General features: G+C 41.7%; 1 protein-coding gene across 3 annotated transcripts in view; it reads right to left on the bottom strand.

Annotated features, from left to right (window-relative positions):
• Positions 1 to 17,657, bottom strand: part of LOC111970758 (sodium/potassium/calcium exchanger 1-like) — a 197,565-nt gene that overhangs the window by 151,850 nt on the left and 28,058 nt on the right. The window contains exon 1 of one of the 3 annotated variants that reach the window (XR_011480641.1): positions 8,929 to 8,940. The exons of 1 other annotated variant lie outside the window; for it this stretch is intronic. The gene's annotated coding sequence lies outside the window, so the exon portion shown is untranslated. Of the gene's footprint in view, positions 1 to 8,066; positions 8,088 to 8,928; positions 8,941 to 17,657 lie in introns of those variants that run through there. One more of the 3 variants, XR_011480642.1, reaches the window with a different exon arrangement.

Genomic DNA, 17,657 nt, shown 5'->3' with positions numbered 1-17,657 from the left:
AGAGAGAGATATATCCATTTTTTAAATTCCTCATCAATCCCACGTGGATTTAACGTTTTTTTAACAGTCATCCTTACTCTTAATGCGGCCTGCACAGATTATAGTAATGGGATAAGCAATTTTCATAAACGTGTCCAAGGGACAGCGTCTGTGCTCGTCATTACCACACCGGACCCCAAAGAATAGTTTCCAACTTGTGGAATCGCGCTAAACCTTCTCGAACATGGAGACATTAACAGCAAGTGAATAGGAGTGAAAGGACTCGGTGTCCTATTCCTCAGAAGTTAAATGGTATCTCTGACAGAAAGACAGATGGCTTCGGAAATGTGTTGGTGATCGAGAGGAGAGCAAGTGTGAACCAGCGGGAAACAGATGGACATCTGTGGATTAGTGCAAACAGGAGGGGGTTTGAGGTCAGGACAGATTCTCAATCAGGGAGCCAAAGGTGTGGTATCCTGTTACCCGCTACCTTCTCTCTCCTGTGTGAACCATAAGATGTAGAGGATTGGAGAGAAGGAGGAATGTCTTCGTGAGCCATATCAGCACGTGGGGCAAAAAAGTACTCAGCTCAGCACACGAACTGACCTTGTGAAAGAATCTACATACAGTTTGACAATTGCACTACTGTCATGCCACAAACAGCGGTATCTAACAAGTATTGCGATAAAAATTTGTTATGACCCACATACCTTTTCTTCCACAACATATCTTGCAATAAATCTCTAAACATCCCTACAAGTTGATTTTCCTGGATTTTTTTTCTAATTTTGTCTGTACATAGTTGAAGTGTATCCTATGACGAAAATCTAAACAGACGCTACTCTCATCTTTTAAGTGGCGAGAACTTCTGCACAAATTGGTGCTGACCTAAATAATTTTTGCCACGGTATATCTGGATGGAACAGAATGTTGGGTTGTTGAATCACCAGATGTACAGACTTTGGGAATAATTAAAACATCGGTTAAAGCTTCTCTGTAGATGTCCGTCCGAGTTCATTTACTCCACTGAAAATTAATGAACACCCTACCAAACACTCACACCACCCATACGGACACTACAGAACATTGTATGACCTCTTATATAGAATTAGGCCCAGCCTTTTGGAACTGTGGTGTTCCTAGACATGGCTACTATATTGTATCACTACATCCAAAGAATCTGGATACTGCTTTCAACAAATTTTCTGCAGCATTAGTAAGATATGATCAAATATTTGATGATTTCATTTCTGTACTGTTTGGTAACTACCGCTGGTAAGGTTTGATTGATAACCTTGAATCAAGGTTGCCGGCACTGGTTAGCAAGTTTGAGCTTCTCTTGAGTGGGCAGCCTGATCACGCTCCTACCAGATATAGTTAATTAATTAACAGTGTCTTGAGTTTACTTTGCTGTTCTAGCAGTCTTGTAAAGATAGGGGATTGACTGGGACCAGGCCATTAACATCCAAATCTTTAAGGAAGTTTTTGTAAACCTTACAACAGATGATCATTGAAACTTTCCTCTCCAAAACTAACTTTCATTCAAGGTTTTATATGGTCTATTGGTTTCTCTCCTTTTTCATTGGCAGAATCTTTTTCAGTGTTATGATATTCATAACATCCATTACCACCAGTCTATCTTCCTGCTCAACTAACAGAATCTCTGCTGGTTGTCCTGGTAACGAGATACCAGTCTATTCTCATGTCCAACGTAACCAGAACTCTGCTGGTTGTCCTGGTACAGATACCATCTATCTTCATGTCAACTAACAGAACTCTGCCTGGTTGTCCTGGTACTGATACATCTATCTTCCATGTCAATAAACAGAACTCTGCTGTTATCCTGGTAACAGATCACCAGTCCTATCTCCCTGTCAACTAACAGAACTCTGCTGGTTGTCCTGGTAACAGACCAGTGGGCAGTCTATTGTATTTTGTCCAAACCTATTACAGCATTACTTGTGATGTGTCAAGATTGTCCTTTCTTCTCTCTCTGCCCTCACAGTTCACTCAGCCTGTTGGTTTTCCTGCAGTCCACCAGCCAAGCAACAGACACCTCTTCATACCAGCAGTAAGGCGCTAACCGGGAGGGCCACGACAACGGGGAGCTCCGGGAAGGGAGGAAGGGCTAGGCGTTGTCCTGGTAACCATAACAGAGGGACACAGACTCCATATTCATTATGGATGCTGGATGTCACTGTTGTCAATAAAGTGCTTTAACAGAAACCAGCCCGATAGAGCCTAGCGTAATGCTAGACCAGACCAAGCTGTCGCATCCTGGGTGTTCTGATCTGGAGAGACTCTCTCTCTTGGCTTCAGCTATCAGGATGTTGTTGCAGGCCTCCCCAGAGAATCCATGAAGTCACATCTCTCTTCCTGTGTGAATGACAAATCAAACAGACAGTCCAACTTAATGATCTTCTATTGCAATCAAGGGTCTTACCAGAAGACATTGATATGTCTAAAAAGGGCCTAAATTGGCACTTTCCATTATATGCTTTTTTTTTTAAATACGGTTTTGGTGATGCAAATGTAAAAGGTTTGTACCACGAAATGGGTGCTTTGCATTCCTTTGATATTTTTATGTAGAATTAATGCACCAGAGGAATTGGATTGTAAAATCTCTGTTATACAAGGAAGTGCGCTTAATATAGACACGTCCTGGTCCTAACAAAAAGATGTACCAATTGGCAAATTGAAACTAACAACTTGTATACAGTACAGAACAACATATTCAGTGTAGAACTTTCAGTAGAATCCCCCTTTAAAAACCCCACAGTTTCAACAACTGCTGTTGTGTGCCCGTGTTTTTTAAAGACCAGTACTCACTGTGGTATCGGATAATTCTGACTCTCCTCCTCTCCTTTTCACTTCCAAAACGTTCTTCGCCTCTCTTTATTGGATAGCCTCCTCTTCTCCTCTTTACTCCAAAGGTTCTCCTCTTCTTTTCACTCCATTCTCCTCCTTCATGTTACGTGCACTTCCTCCTTTTTCATTCTGAAGCTTCTTCCTCTCCTTTACCAGAACTTATTTTTCCGTCTAGTTTAGTGAGCTCATGCTCTGGGCGATTAGCCTAGTGCAGTATGAGTTAACACATTCACTAACTTTAAGAAGCGAAATTACGTTTAAAATGAACTATTAGATACGTAAACAGAATTGTGTTCTAAACCACCATAATAATATAATATAACTACAGGATTAGTGGTCAAAGAGCTTAAATTGCTCCTGTTTATGTTCGCTAAGCAAACACCCCGCAAGCGTTGTTGAAATCAGAAGGCCTTTGTCGCTGTTGAAGAAGCCTGCCGCCCCTCCATTAAATTATTACGCTCACGCAAGCAAGCATTACCTGAAAAACCAATTGCACTTGCTGCTGAGTGGTAACACAGATTGGAACAAAAATAAAGCACATGTCAAACAAAGTAATTTAAAAACACCAGATGTTATGTTTGTTTACCTTCTAGAGGCCAAAAGTTCTTCCAGCGGCTGACGCTGCCATTATAGTGCACAGAATTGAAGGAGCGACATAGCTTGGAATAGCCATGCCTCGGTCAAATTGAACCAGGCTGCATCGCTAACAACACCTCACATTAATTTCCCAAAACACTATGAAAAACTTCTCACCAGTGGCATATGGGGATATCTTAGGTGAGTGTTAGCACATAAAGCAGTGGCCCAGCTTTGCAAAAGGGCAAACTATGGACAGATAGGGACTCTACCTGTGTAGAGCACAATGCCTCCTATTGCCCTTCCTGTTCTAAAAAGTGCCCTTTTGGTGGTGGGTATATTTGTATTCATTTTTGTCATAGTTATTTTTAACCCACTGCCTGCAATCGTTTTTAAATTCACTCAGTGATTTGGTATTATCCTTCACTTTCTGAAGAGGAAACAGGCCAGAATGCCCCTGTCTGAAGTCATTTGTCCTACCACTATGTGTAGCTGTTAGCGATGAATGCAATGACAACGATCTTCTGGTTGATGGAAAGTTTTTACATTTACATTACATTAAGTCCAAGTTTTTTCCCACAAACCTTTTTCAATTAAATGTCAACTACAAAGTAAGTCTATGCCTACCTGGCAGAATGATATCCATCGCTTCTTGTGCATCAATCCAGTTGTGATTTGTTCAGCAAACTCCTGCAATCACATGTGTGCTACAGAGACACCACTAACCAAGCAAGGCGCTTGTGGTGCGACTTGAATTACAAGGAATATGCTACACCTAAAAATGAAACTGTCTTAGATTTTTCCTCAGCGAAAAAAGTGGTCTGCCTTTTGTTTGTTTTTTCTAATTAACAATGTGATTTTTGAGAGCGAAACTAACTGAAGAAACAGAGACATATCAAGAAACCTTGGAAAATAAACGAGACGAATGAACGGGAATTTTGAGAAATAATATTAAGATATTTCTATTTGATTTTCTCTCATTATGTCACACCAGACTTTCGCTTTGGGCCTCCCCTCCTGTCCAGCCTGCAGGCGTTCAGCCGTGCCGGCCCTTCTAGCTGCTCGGCCGAACCTACCTGCTAGTCAACGCGCTCTTCACTCATCACCCCCGGCCCTTATGCTGCTGCAGAACGACTGCTGTCAACGCCCTGCACTCTCAACCCCGGCCTTCTAGCTGCTGCCGAACCTAATGCTGTCAAACGCCCTTCACTTCTGCAACCCCCGGCCTTCACAGCTGCTGCGAACCTACTGCTGTCAAACGCCCTTTCATCATCAACCCCGCCTTTCTAGCTCGCTGCCAACCTACTGCTGTCAACGTCCCTTCAGTCATCAACCCCCGCGTCTCGTCATCTTAACACCCGCCGAACCACTGGTTTTGCTCCCCAAAAAACGCTTCCCACTCAACGCCCGCTTACCTACTGTCAACACTGGCAACTTACTCATCACCGTTCTCGCTCACTGTGAACCCACTCTAAACCCGACTGTCCTTGCTCTTAGACTGTCCAGCCTCATTGTTATACCGTCGATTTTGTTTTTGAATTTGTATTACTTGTTTTCCTGAGAGGAATCCTTCCTACTATTTCCCTGTAGTACTTTATGATAGTTCACCCTGTTGCCTTTTTGTTTTGTTTTAAAATGAAGATTAATTTGAGCACAACAACGTTTGGGTTTCTGTTCCGCTGTTGATCTGGTTGGTGCTGAAATAAATTCAGGTCGTTCCAACCTGAGACTCGTGCATCCTCCTACCCTCTCTACACCAGTAACCACTTATCTAGGATAGTGTAGAGCAGTTGTTAACTTTCAATCCTACTCCTCTCTACAATCCAGAACACATTATCCTACGGAGAGTGTAGAGCAGTGTTAACCAATCGCTAGGTCCTCTCATACCACCAAGTATACACATGATCTAAGAATGTGGTAGAGCAGTGTTACGCAATCCTGTCTCACTCCACTCATACAGTCATACACATTACTAGGATACGTGTGAGTAGCAGTGTTTAACCCAAATCCTATCTCCTCTCTACACTAGTAAAACATATTTAGGATAAGTGTAGAGAAGACCGTGTTTAACCAAGTCTGGGTCCTCCACTACACCAACAGTAACACATTATCATGGATAGTGGTAAGCAGTGTTAACCAATCCTATCCTCTCACACCGAACTAGTAACATCATTATCTAGAGAGTGTGAAGAGCAGTGTTACCAACTGGAATCCTCCACTCATCTCACACCAGTAAACATATCTAGAGATCGGTAGAGCACGTGTCTAACACAATCCTGATCCTCCACTACCAACGCAAGTAACCACATTCATCTAGGATAGTGGTGAGCAGTGTTAACCATCTACTGGCTCTCTACACCACAGTAACACATTATCTAGGAGAGTGGTAGAGCAGTGTTAACCAATCCTACTCCTCTTACACCAGTAACACATTATCTAGGAGAAGTGTAAGAGCAGTGTGTTAACCAAATCTACTGTCCTCTTACACACAGTAACACATTATCTAGGAGAGTGTAGAAGCAGTGGGGGGGGGGGTTTAACCAATCTACTGCCTTCTAACACCAGTAAACATTATCTAGGAGAGTGTAGAGCAGTGTTAACCAATCCCTACTCCTCTCGCACACAGTAACACATTATTAGGTAGCAGTGTAGAGCAGTGTTACCAATCCTACTCCTCTCTTACACCGTAACACATTATCCCTTGAGGACAGTGTAGAGCAGTGTTAACCAATCCTACTCCTCTTCTACACCTGAACACATTTCTAGGGTGGTAGACGTGTCGTCCGTTCCAGTAAAATTATGTGTGGTGGACGAGGAAAGCAAAGTGTGAAACAGGGGAGACAGATTGACAGTCGTGTGGATAGATGAAGGAGGGGTTGAAGGTCAGGACAGAATCTCTAATCAGGGAGACAAGGTTTGGTACCTGTTACCCCTCTTTACTCTCTTCCTGTGGAACCAATAAGATGTAATGGATTGGGAGAGGAGGAGGATATGTCTTACGTGAATATAACGTGGGCAAAAAGTATTTAGAGCCACCAATGAACCTTGTGACGGAGGGAACTTACAGAAACACGTTTCAACCTCTGTCATTGCCAAAAAGGGTCAATAACAAAGTTATTGAGATAAACTTTTGTTTATTACCAAATACTTTATTTTCCACATATTTCTGCAAATAAATTCATTAAAAATCCTACAATGTGATTTTCTGGATTTTTTTTCTCATTTTGTCTGTCATAGTTGAAGTGTACCTATGATGAAAAATTACAGACCTCTCTCATCTTTTTAAGTGGGAGAACTGCACAATTGGTGTCTGACTAAATACATTTTTGCCGACTTATATCTGGATGGAACCAAAATGTTGGTTGTCTGAATTAACAGCTGTCAACACAAACGCTTTTGGGAATAATTAAACTTGGTTAAAAGCTTCTCTAGTGTCCGTGAGTTATTGCTACTGTGAAAAAAAATAACCCAACAAACATCAAACATAGGAGATCCTATAGAACATTTGTATGTATCTAAATAGCACATAGGTCCAGCCTTTGGACTTGGTTTTCCTAGATATGGCTTACTATATTGTGACTGCATCTACATCAAAGAATCTGGATACTGCTTTCAACAAATTTCTGCAGCATTAGTAAATATATTGATCAACAATATGTTGAATGATTTCATTTCTGTACTGTTCTGTAACTACCCTGGTAGGTTGATTGATAACCTGATCAGGTTGCAGGCACTGGTTACATTCAAAGCTTTCTCTTGAGTGGGCACGCTGATCACACTTTCCTCCAGTATTAATTATTATTAATTACAGTGCTGGAGTTTAGTTTGCCCTTGTTCTAGCAGTCTTTGTAAGTAATAGGGGGAGTTGACTGGGACAGGCAATGTAACATCCATAAATGTTTAAGATAAAGTTTTTTGGTAAATACAGCACCCTTAACGGATCATTGAAACTTTCGTCTCGCAAGAACGAACTTTCATAAAGGTTTTATATATGGTCTATTGGTTTCTCTCCTTTCCATGGCATGAGATCCTTTCAGTGTTATGAATATTCATAACTCCATATCCACCAGTCTATCTTCCCTGTCAACTTAACAGAACTCTGCTGGTTGTCCTGGTAACAGATACCAAGTCTATCTTCCTGTCAACTAAACAGAACTCTGCTGGTGTCCTCGGTAAAGATACCAGTCTATCTTCATGTCAACTAACAAGAACTCTGCTGGTTGTCTGGTAACAGATACAGGTCTATCTTCATGTCACTAACAGAACTCGTGTGGTGTCCTGGCTAACAGATACCCTAGTCATCTTCCTGTCAACTAACAGATGCTCTGCTTGGTTGTCCTGGTAACAGAATACAGTCTATTCTTCATGTCAACTATACAGAACTTCCTGGTTGTCCTGGTAACAGATACCAATCTAGTCATTCATGTCAACTAACAGAATCTGCTGGTTTGTCCCTGGGGGGGGGGGGTAACATATAACCAGTCCTATCGTCCTGTCCAACTGAACAGAACTCGCTTGGTTGTCCTGGTAACAGATACCAGTCTATCATCATCCTGTCGACTACAGACCTCTGCTGGTTTCCTGGTAACAGATACCAGTGGGCAGATCTATTTATTTGTTCAAACTGAACTAACAGCACTTACTTTGATGAGTCAAATCTGATCTTTTTCTCTCCTCCTCTCTCACAGTTCCACTACAGCCAGTTGTTTTTCCTGCAGTCCACCAGCATTCACAGACAACTCTTCATCCAGCAGTAAGGTGCTACCGGAGAGCACGACACGGGGACTTCCGGAAGGGAGGAAGGGCTAGTGGTTTGTCCTTGGTAAGCCACAAAGGGGGACACAGACACATATCAATCTATGGATGCTGATGTCCACTGTTGTAACAAAAGTGTTTTACAGAAAGCCCAGCCAGACCCCGATAGGCAAGCTGTACTGCTAGACAGACCAACCTGTACCAACTGGTGTTTTGATCTGGGAGAGACTCTGTCTCTGACTCGTCAGCATCAAGGATGGTTGGTTGAAGGCTCCCAGAGGATCGCCGATAAGGTCATGTCTCTCTGCCTGTGTGAACGAGGACATCAAACAGATGGTAAACTTTATGACCACTATTGCAATTCTTAGAGTTTAACAAGGGGCATGAATATGTCTAAAATGGCCACTTTCATCATGATTCTAAAATGTCTTTGTGGTGCAAATGTAAAGGGTCGTTCCACAAAATGGGTGAACTTTGCCTCCCTTTGATATTTTAGAGTAGAAAATATGCACCAATATTGAATTTAAAAGCCTGTTACTTAAGATTGAGGGGAACTTAATATAGAGCACATGGAGAAATTCATACATCTAATTGAGAAAGAGTCCAACAAAAAACTGTAACCAATGGCAGATCGAACCGTTAACATTTATACAGTACTGAACACACATATTAAAATATAGAAACTTCAGGTAGATTGCCCACGTTCAACAACTGCATAGTTTGTGCCCTGCTTTTAAGAAAGTACTTCACTGGTGTTAATCGAGATCTTCTGTCTCCTCCTCTTCACTCCCAAAACTTCTTCCTCCTCACCTTATTGAGATAGCATCTCTTCCTCTCTAAAAAGGTTTTTCTCTTCTTTCACTATAACAGCCTCCTCTTCCTCCCTTTTCATTCTGAAAGATTGTTTCTCCATACAGCAGAACCCCCTCTTCATTAGCAAGGGAGGAGTAGTTTGGGTGTGCTCATTGTCAGGGATGTTAGCTAGCTAGGTAGCATTAGCGACTAGCCTATGGCTAGGCTCAGTATCAATCTTTAACAAGTTTGCAAATTGAACAAGCAAATTAGGTTAAAGTTAAGCATGTTGATACGTCAAACCGAAATTTGTTTAAAAACACTGGGATTAGCTAATGTACACAAACATGGTCTAAAACGTAAACCTTTCAGTTTTATGTTGGCTAGCAAGCTACCGAGGTGGTTGAAAGAGTATCCGCGTTGTTGTTCCTGAAGAAGCGACCGTCCAGTCCATTATACGTCACGCAGGAAGCAACACCTGAAAGACGCACTTCGCCATCTGCTGGCTGGAGTGGGAACGCAGTTTGGTAACAATAGTTACTACACTTTTTTGTATTGGAAAGAACGTCAATAATAATTTAACATAAGCTGATATATTTTTCTTTTTTCTCTTACGTCTTACAAATAATACTTTCCTGTACACAGACGTAGAAACGTAATATGTAGATGGTTAATAAATACTTATATGAATAGGTAGTGTTGTTAATACACATTTTCTTTGTTCATTTTTCACATTCGTTTTTATCTAGATGTGACCATACTATTCCCTTAAAGCCACGCTCTATAAGATACAAATCATCCTGTAAACAACAGAGCAAATGCATCACATGCAAATAGCACTTGAATATCTGTAGTGCTAAACACTGAGTATACAAAACACCTGGTCCTTCAATGACTTAGACTGACCAGGTGAATCCAGGCTAAAGCTATGATCCCTTACTGATGTCACTAGTTAAATCCACTTCAATCCGTGTAGATGAAGGTGGGAAACAGGTTAAATAAGGAATTTTAGGCCTTGAGACATGAGACATGGATTGTGCATGTGTGTCATTCAGAAGGTAAATGGGGAAGACAAAATATTTAAGTGTCTTTGAATGGGTATTGTAGTAGGTGCCAGGCGCCGGTTTGTGTCAAGAACTGCAACGCTGCTGGGTTTTTCAGCTCAACAATTTCCCATGTGTACCAAGAATGGTCCACCACCCAAACAGTGGTGGTCAGTGCCGTTTAAGATGAGGCAGGACGATTGGTTTTTTCATGAGCATGGCCTTAATTCTATTACAGCACATTGGATGACTGTCATTCATATTTCACTCACCCTGTTCAATGTAACAGCAATAGGTTTAGGCTACTACATGATACTAACATTTCCCCTATACCTATCATGAGGTAGCAACCTAGCCTATGAATGAAAGTTTACAACGTAGGTGCACACAGGTCAAGAGAAACATTTGAGGTGACAGACAGTGAAACATGGACAGACAGTGACACATTCAATACTGCCTTGTACACTCTCGCCTGCATCTAGCTGAAATAGAGATTCTATTGGACAAATTCAGGTATGTTTATCCCAGTTTTGTTCCATTTAAGAAACATTTGTCAACAGAATCGGCTGAATGATTCACCCCTGATGACGCGTAAACACAGTTCACTTTCACAACTGCCACGTTGTATTTCCTCTCACATCTTTATCACCTTCTCCCTTTGCTTCTGGACTTCACTGCACAACACATCAGCTGTATGTGACCAGGCGAAAAAACCTTTCCAAGTCAAACCATACCATAACTGCTACACACAGCCTACATCCTTGTCACCATATTAGCTAAAGTAATGTCATAGTCAACATAGCTAATAGAACTAACGCGTTAGTAACCCTACTACAATCATGCAGTAACATTACAGTGTACAGTCAGTAAGCAGTTTAGCACTTACATTGGCGGGGCCCAGTGGCAATAAATTAGTAAAACCAAAAGCTTACCTTGACTTGGAAGAGTTCCAGTGTTGTGTTGGATAGTCATAGCCAGCTAGCTAACATAGCATCCCTTTGTTTGAGCCAAGTGTTTGAGTAGGCTAAACTTGCTCGCTGCATTTGCTAGCTAAGTAAGTGAAACTGAAAGTGGAAAATAAATGACGAAGTCTTTCTTTCTCTCGCTTCTCCTTYGTTTTGTTCAAAACTGTTCAACTATTGTCTTTCTCTTTGAGTCAACTACTCACCACATTTGATGCACTGTAGTGCTAGCTAGCTGTAACTTATGCTTTCAGTACTAGATTCATTCTCTGATCCTTTCATTGGGTGGACAACATGTCAGTTCATGCTGCAAGAGCTCTGATAGGTTGGAGGACGTCCTCTGGAAGTTGTCATAATTACTGTGTAAATCTATGGAAGGGCTTGAGAACCACGAGCCTCCTAGGTTTTGTATTGAAGTCAATGTAACCAGAGGAGGATGCAAAGTAGTATGTTTTAATCAATTATTATTTGGTGATAAAAGTATACTAAATATAATTACATCTAAAAATCGATAACTTTTTAAATATTTTACCATTTTGATTTTCTGAAAATCACTGAGGAGGATGGTCCTCCCCTTCCTCCTCTGAGGAGCCTCCACTGAACCCAATGAACATCCAGCCAACTTGACACAATTGTGGGAAGCATTGGAGTCAACATGGGCCAGCATCCCTGTGGAATGCTTTCGACACCTTGTAGAGTCCATGCCCAGACAAATTGAGGCTGTTCTGAGGGGACTAAACGTGGACGGTGCAAACTCCATATTAGGATAGTGTTCCAATGTTTGGTATAATCAGTGGATATTATTCTGCCATCTTAGCAGAGACTTTTATCCCAAAAGCGATTTGCAGTCATGTGTGTCAAACACTTTATATGATGGTCCCAGAATCAAACCCACTACCCCTGGTTTAACAAGCACCTATCACTTTACCACTGAGAGCTACAGGACCACAAGGACATGAATCAAGTAACATGAGTGGAGATAAACAAACACACACAGCCGAAGTTTGAAACATCTAATTTAACTCAAAGAAAAACGTTCTGAAACTGACATTACTCCCATATTTAGTTCAAATCACAATGTTATTTGTCACATTGAATACAACAGGTGTAGACACTTACTGTTAAATGCTTACTTACAAGACCTAACCAACAATGTAGTTTTAGAAAAATAAGAGTTAAAAAGAAAATATTCTCCTTTAGTTAGGAAAATATTAACACAAAATAACAACGAGGTACAGGTTAGGAGCAGGTGTGTTGAAATAAAAAACATACAGCTTTATACAGTTGATTTATAATGACCAAAAGCACAATAATTATGTAAAAAAAATGAGACAAGTGTAGCAAGCAGTATGTGTTGTTCTCTCATGAACTTTAAGTAGCCTATATTTGATGTGATATATTCCTTTCGAGACAGGATTGTGTCACGTCACAGATCTGGGGAAGTGGACCAAAACATTCCCGCAGCATTGAAGGTCCCAAAGAACACAGTGTCCTCCATCATTCTTAAATGGAAGAAGTTTGGAACCACCAAKACTTCCTAGAGCTGGCCGCCTGGCCWGACTGAGCAATAGGGGGAGAATGSCCTTGGTCAGGGAGGTGACCAATAACCCAATGGTCACTCTGACAGAGCTCTAGAGTTCCTCTGTGGAGATGGGAGAACCTTCCAGGAGGACAACCATCTCTGCAGCACTYCACCAATCAGGCCTTTATGGTAGAGTGGCCAGACGGAAGCYACTCCTCAGTAAAAAGCACATGACAGCCAGCTTGGAGTTTGCCAAAAGGCACCTAAAGACTATCAGACCATGAGAAACAAGATTCTCTGKTCCAGTGAAACCAAGACTGAACTCTTTGGCCTRAATGCCRAGTGTCACGTAAGGGCTATTATACCAAGAAGGAGAGTGAYGGAGTACTGCATCAGATGACTTGGCCTCCACAATCCCCTGACTTCAACCAAATTGAGATGGTTTGGGATGAGTCGGACCGCAGAGTGAAGGAAAAGCAGCCAACAAGTGCTCAGCATATGGGAACTCCTTCAAGACTGTTGGAAAAGCATTCCAGGTGAAGATGGTTGAGAGAACGCCAAGAGCGTGCAAAGCTGTCATCAAGGCAAAGGGTGGCTACTTTGAAGAATCTAAAATATATTTTGATTTGTTGAACACTTTTTTTTGATAACTACATGATTCCATATGTCTTTTTTCATAGTTGTGATGTCTTCACTATTATTCTACAATATAGAAAATAGTAAAAAATAAAGAAAAACCCTTGAATGCGTGCTTTGTCATTATTGGGTATTGTGTGTAGATTGATCAGATATAATTTTTTTCCAATTTTAGAATTAGGCTGTAACGTAACAAACTGTGGAAATGTCTAGGGGTCTGAATACTTTCAGAATACACTAAAACAAAAATATAAATGCAACATGTAAAGCGTTGGTCCCATGTTTCATGAGCTGAAATACAAGATCCCAGAAATGTTCCATAAAGCACAAAAAATATTATTTCGCTCAAATTTGTTTACATCCCTGTTACACCAACAGTAGGTATCCTACACACATACTGCCACACAAACAGTAGGTATCCTACACACATACTTCAACGAGGACGAGACCTTTATCATGCTAGGAGTGTAGGAGAGTCGAGAGCAGAAGTGACGATTTTACTTCTGAGACAGCTACACATCACACACAAGTAGGAACACGTATGTGTATGTCGCAAGTAGGTTATTGTAATTTGTGTTAGCCGAGGTATCCTGGCACTAATAAGCTTAGTGAAGCCCACAGTTGAAGATAAATACGCGTCGCGCCATCGTGAGCTAATGGAAATATGACCCTCATAGAGCACGCATTGACCTGTTGGGACAGAAGTAAAGAGGAAGGGCTTTCTTGTGTGTGTGTCTCTGTATATATATATATGTATCAGGAATAATATATGTAACAGTCACAAGGTGATGCGTAAGGATTGGGTGCAATGTATCATCGAGTGGAGGTAGAAAGGGCGCTAGGTATTGAGTGATTCGAGTGAGCTAAGATATCCTGTCTAATAAGAACATCATTGAAACCAGGTGATGTCATGCAGCATCCATGTGGGTGGTGGAAGATGGAGAGGTTGGGATAATTCGGTATAGTGAACAGGGTCTATATATCTCTAAACAGTGAAAATAAGGCCAATAAACATTAAAGCAGAACCAGCAATGGACACAGGCACGATGTTGACATTAAGGAGCAGGCATGCCTTTAATCGTGTGATCAGATAAGAGTCCAGTGGAGTAGACGGTTGTTTGGGGTCGTGGCGATCAGAGCAGCTGGCCGGGTATGTGGCTTGTCGCGCTAGCAGCATAGGATGGAGTCTGTTTTGTAGATAGTCCGCCGTGCGTTTCCCGTCGGTAAGGTTAGTCGGGGTTCTCCGTGTAGTGGGGTTCCCGTATGAGAAAGAGGCGGATCAAATCCAAATTGGGGGCAGAATAGGATATTAGTGACCAAGGACAAAAAAGATAAAATAAAGATAAATAGAAATAGAATAATAACTCTCAGTCTGTGTTTCGCGATGACTAGTGACCTTATTCAGGTAGTATAGGTCAAGTCTCGATAGATATCTAGCTAACGGGTATTAGGCTGGGCCTCAGTGTTGAGTCGTTCAGAAGTAACAGTGCGGGACGGAGGCGTGCCCAAGTTGGATAATATTCCCTCGGGCAGCTATAAAGCGTTCGTGTCAGTCCGCAGGACGTGAGGCCGCGGTGGGGTCGTTCCTGTATTCTGGCAGCAGGCATACAAAAGAAACGGGTCGCCGGAATGGTGATTGGCTACTCCTCCATTCTGGCTAGCTTCCAGTGATGAGTTTGAGTTTTGCTCCGGGGTCCGATCGTAAGGCCAATCGTTGCACAGTTTACTGTGATAGCGGTTTGCAGCTTAGCGTAGCCTGCGTAAGTGGGAAGTTTTGCAAGTGACGCAGAGCCTCGCGGGGCTGGAATCCGGGGAAACTGGTAGAGAGAAGAGACATAGTCACCGGAATGCGTCGCGGTGTTCCGAGGTTCGCGTTGCCATCTATATATGTGCCGGGTAGCATATCGAGCTAGGAGGAAATAGCTAATGACGCAACACATTCGAGGGCAGCTCGAAAACCAAACGCATAAGCTCAGCAAAGCCGGCTCATTTTCGGCGGCAGCTCGATTAAGCTTCTGGCTAGCTCTATCAGGTAGTAGCTTACTGGTTAGCTTTCAGGCTAGCTTTCTGAATTAGCCCGCTGGCTGGCTTCGCACGATGGATTTTCCAAGTTTGAGTAAAGTATTACTTTTTAGTAATTGGTGAAGCGGGTTGGCAAGGCAAAGCTTTTGCAGGAAAAGCTTATATTGTACGTTGAGTTACATTGGATAATAAAATAAATAAAAAGATAAGTGAAGAGAGGTGTAAATATAATATACGCAGGACAGCAAACAATACGGAACAGAAACAAGACGTCTGAACTGCGTAAGCCACCTTGGACCTGCGTAGTAAACAGAGTTGATTAACAGTAGTGTAGTTAACAGAGTGATTACAGTTAGTGTAGTAAAAGAGTGAGTACAGTAAGTCGTCAAGTAACAGTAGTGAGTAGCTAGTAGTGTAGTAAATCAGAGTGATTACAGTGTGTAGTAAAACATGAGTGAGTAACAGGTAGTGTTATTAAAGCCAGAGTGAGTTACAGTAAGTGTAAGTAAAACAGAGTGATTACAGTAGTGTACGTCAAACAGAGTGATACAGTCAGTTGTTTAGTTAAATCAGCAGTGAGTACGAGGTAGTGTAGTAAAGCAGAGTGATTACAGTAGGTGTAGCATAAACAGAGTGAGTACAGTAGTGTAGTAAACAGAGTGATTAACAGTAAGTGTAGAAAAACAGAGTGAGTACCACGTAGTTCGTAGTTACCGACGTGCATTACAGTGTGTAGTAAACAGAGTGAGCTACAGTAGATGTAGTTACCAGAGTGATTCACAGTCAGTGTACGTCAAACAGACGTGAGCTACACGCTACGGTATAACAGAAGTGATTACAGTAGTGTAAGTAAAACAGTGGTGAGATACAGTAGCGATCAGTAAACCAGAGCTGAGTACACGCTAGTGTAGTTAACAGACGTGAGTACCAGTAGTGTAGTAACCAAGGAAGTGACGTACAAGTAGTGTAAGCATCTAACAGCTGTGATGTAAGCACGCTAGTGTAACTCTAAACTACTGCTTACGGTAGTACCGTCAGCTAAAACCCTGAGTGATTTACCAGCACGTGTATTAAAGACGTGATCTACAGTAGCTGTACGTAAAAACAGCAGTGGAGTACAGTACGTCGCTCAGTAAACAGCTAGTGAAAGTACAGCTAGTGTATAACAGAGTGAAGTACAGTAGTCGTCAAGATCGAGATGTTCGTAGTGTCAAGTAAACAGAGTGATTACAGTAGTGTAGTAAACAGCAGTGATTACCAGTAGCGTGTCGCGGTGGGTGTGTGTGGTCAGAGTGAGTACAGCTAGTGTTCGTAAACAGAGTGAAGTACAAGTAAGTGTAAGTACAGAGTGAGTACAGTAGTGTGTCAGAGTGAGTACCACAGTAGATACGTGACGTTCAACAGAGTAGAGATACATCAGACCCACTGAATGGTGGGGCATCTACATAGCATAGGGCTTGTACATAACGCAATGCATCATTTATTACAGTTGTCAAGATTGGATGGTTGTGACTTCTCAGAGAATGTTCCTGCGCTGTTTTCCCCAGAACTACCTGTCTGCGATGTCGTCAGCAGCTGGTGGCGACAATTGACAAATGGATTCCTGACAAATAAGTTGGAGCGCCTTCGCACCAGCAACCTGCCAGCCTCTAGCTGGGGGCAACTTGGAAAAATAGAACACTTTCCGAACTGTACAAAAACAACTCGTCTTTTTTTTTTCCAAATAACATTTTTCCGCAACATTGTTCTGATATAGAATTATCCTTTGACAAATTGTTGAACATTTTGATTTGATTAATTGATTTATAAAAAAGAGTTTCAAAATTCCAGTCTGTAAGATACACAAAATTGGGAAATATTCAAGGGTGTGCAATACTTCTCGGAAGACATTGGATATATGAAATGGTAGTGGCGGCATTGTGCAAACAGCTGTAAATTCTGGGAAAATAGCATTGCAGATTGTAATCCTCATTTTCATGTCACTGTTTTCTTTAAAATTCGTAAGATCTGTTCATGTCTGTCTGTCTGTCCTGTCTGTCTGCCTGTCTGTCTTGTCTGTCTGTTTGGTTCTGTCTGTCCTGTCTGGGTCTGTCTGTCCTGTCTGTCGTTGGTGTTATCAAAATCGATTCAACACATACTCAACACAAACAGTAGGTATCCTACACACATACTTCACACAAACAGTAGGTATATCCTACGCACAATACTCCACACAAACAGTAGGTATCCTACACACATACTTCACACATCAAACAGTAGGTATCCTACACACAATACCTGACACACATAACAGTAGGTATCCTACAGCACATACTCTACACAAACAGTAGGTATCCTACACACATACTGCCACACACACAGTAGGTATCCTACCACATACTTCACACAAACAGTAGGTATCCTACACACATACTCCAACAAACATAGGTATCCTACACAACATCTACACACAAACAGTAGGTATCCTACACACATACTTCCACACAAACAGTAGGTAATTCG

Source organism: Salvelinus sp. IW2-2015, linkage group LG11 (genome assembly GCF_002910315.2).
Source record: "Salvelinus sp. IW2-2015 linkage group LG11, ASM291031v2, whole genome shotgun sequence".
In the NCBI taxonomy this organism is placed as follows: domain Eukaryota; kingdom Metazoa; phylum Chordata; class Actinopteri; order Salmoniformes; family Salmonidae; genus Salvelinus; species Salvelinus sp. IW2-2015.
This window is presented reverse-complemented; position numbering and strand designations above follow the sequence as displayed.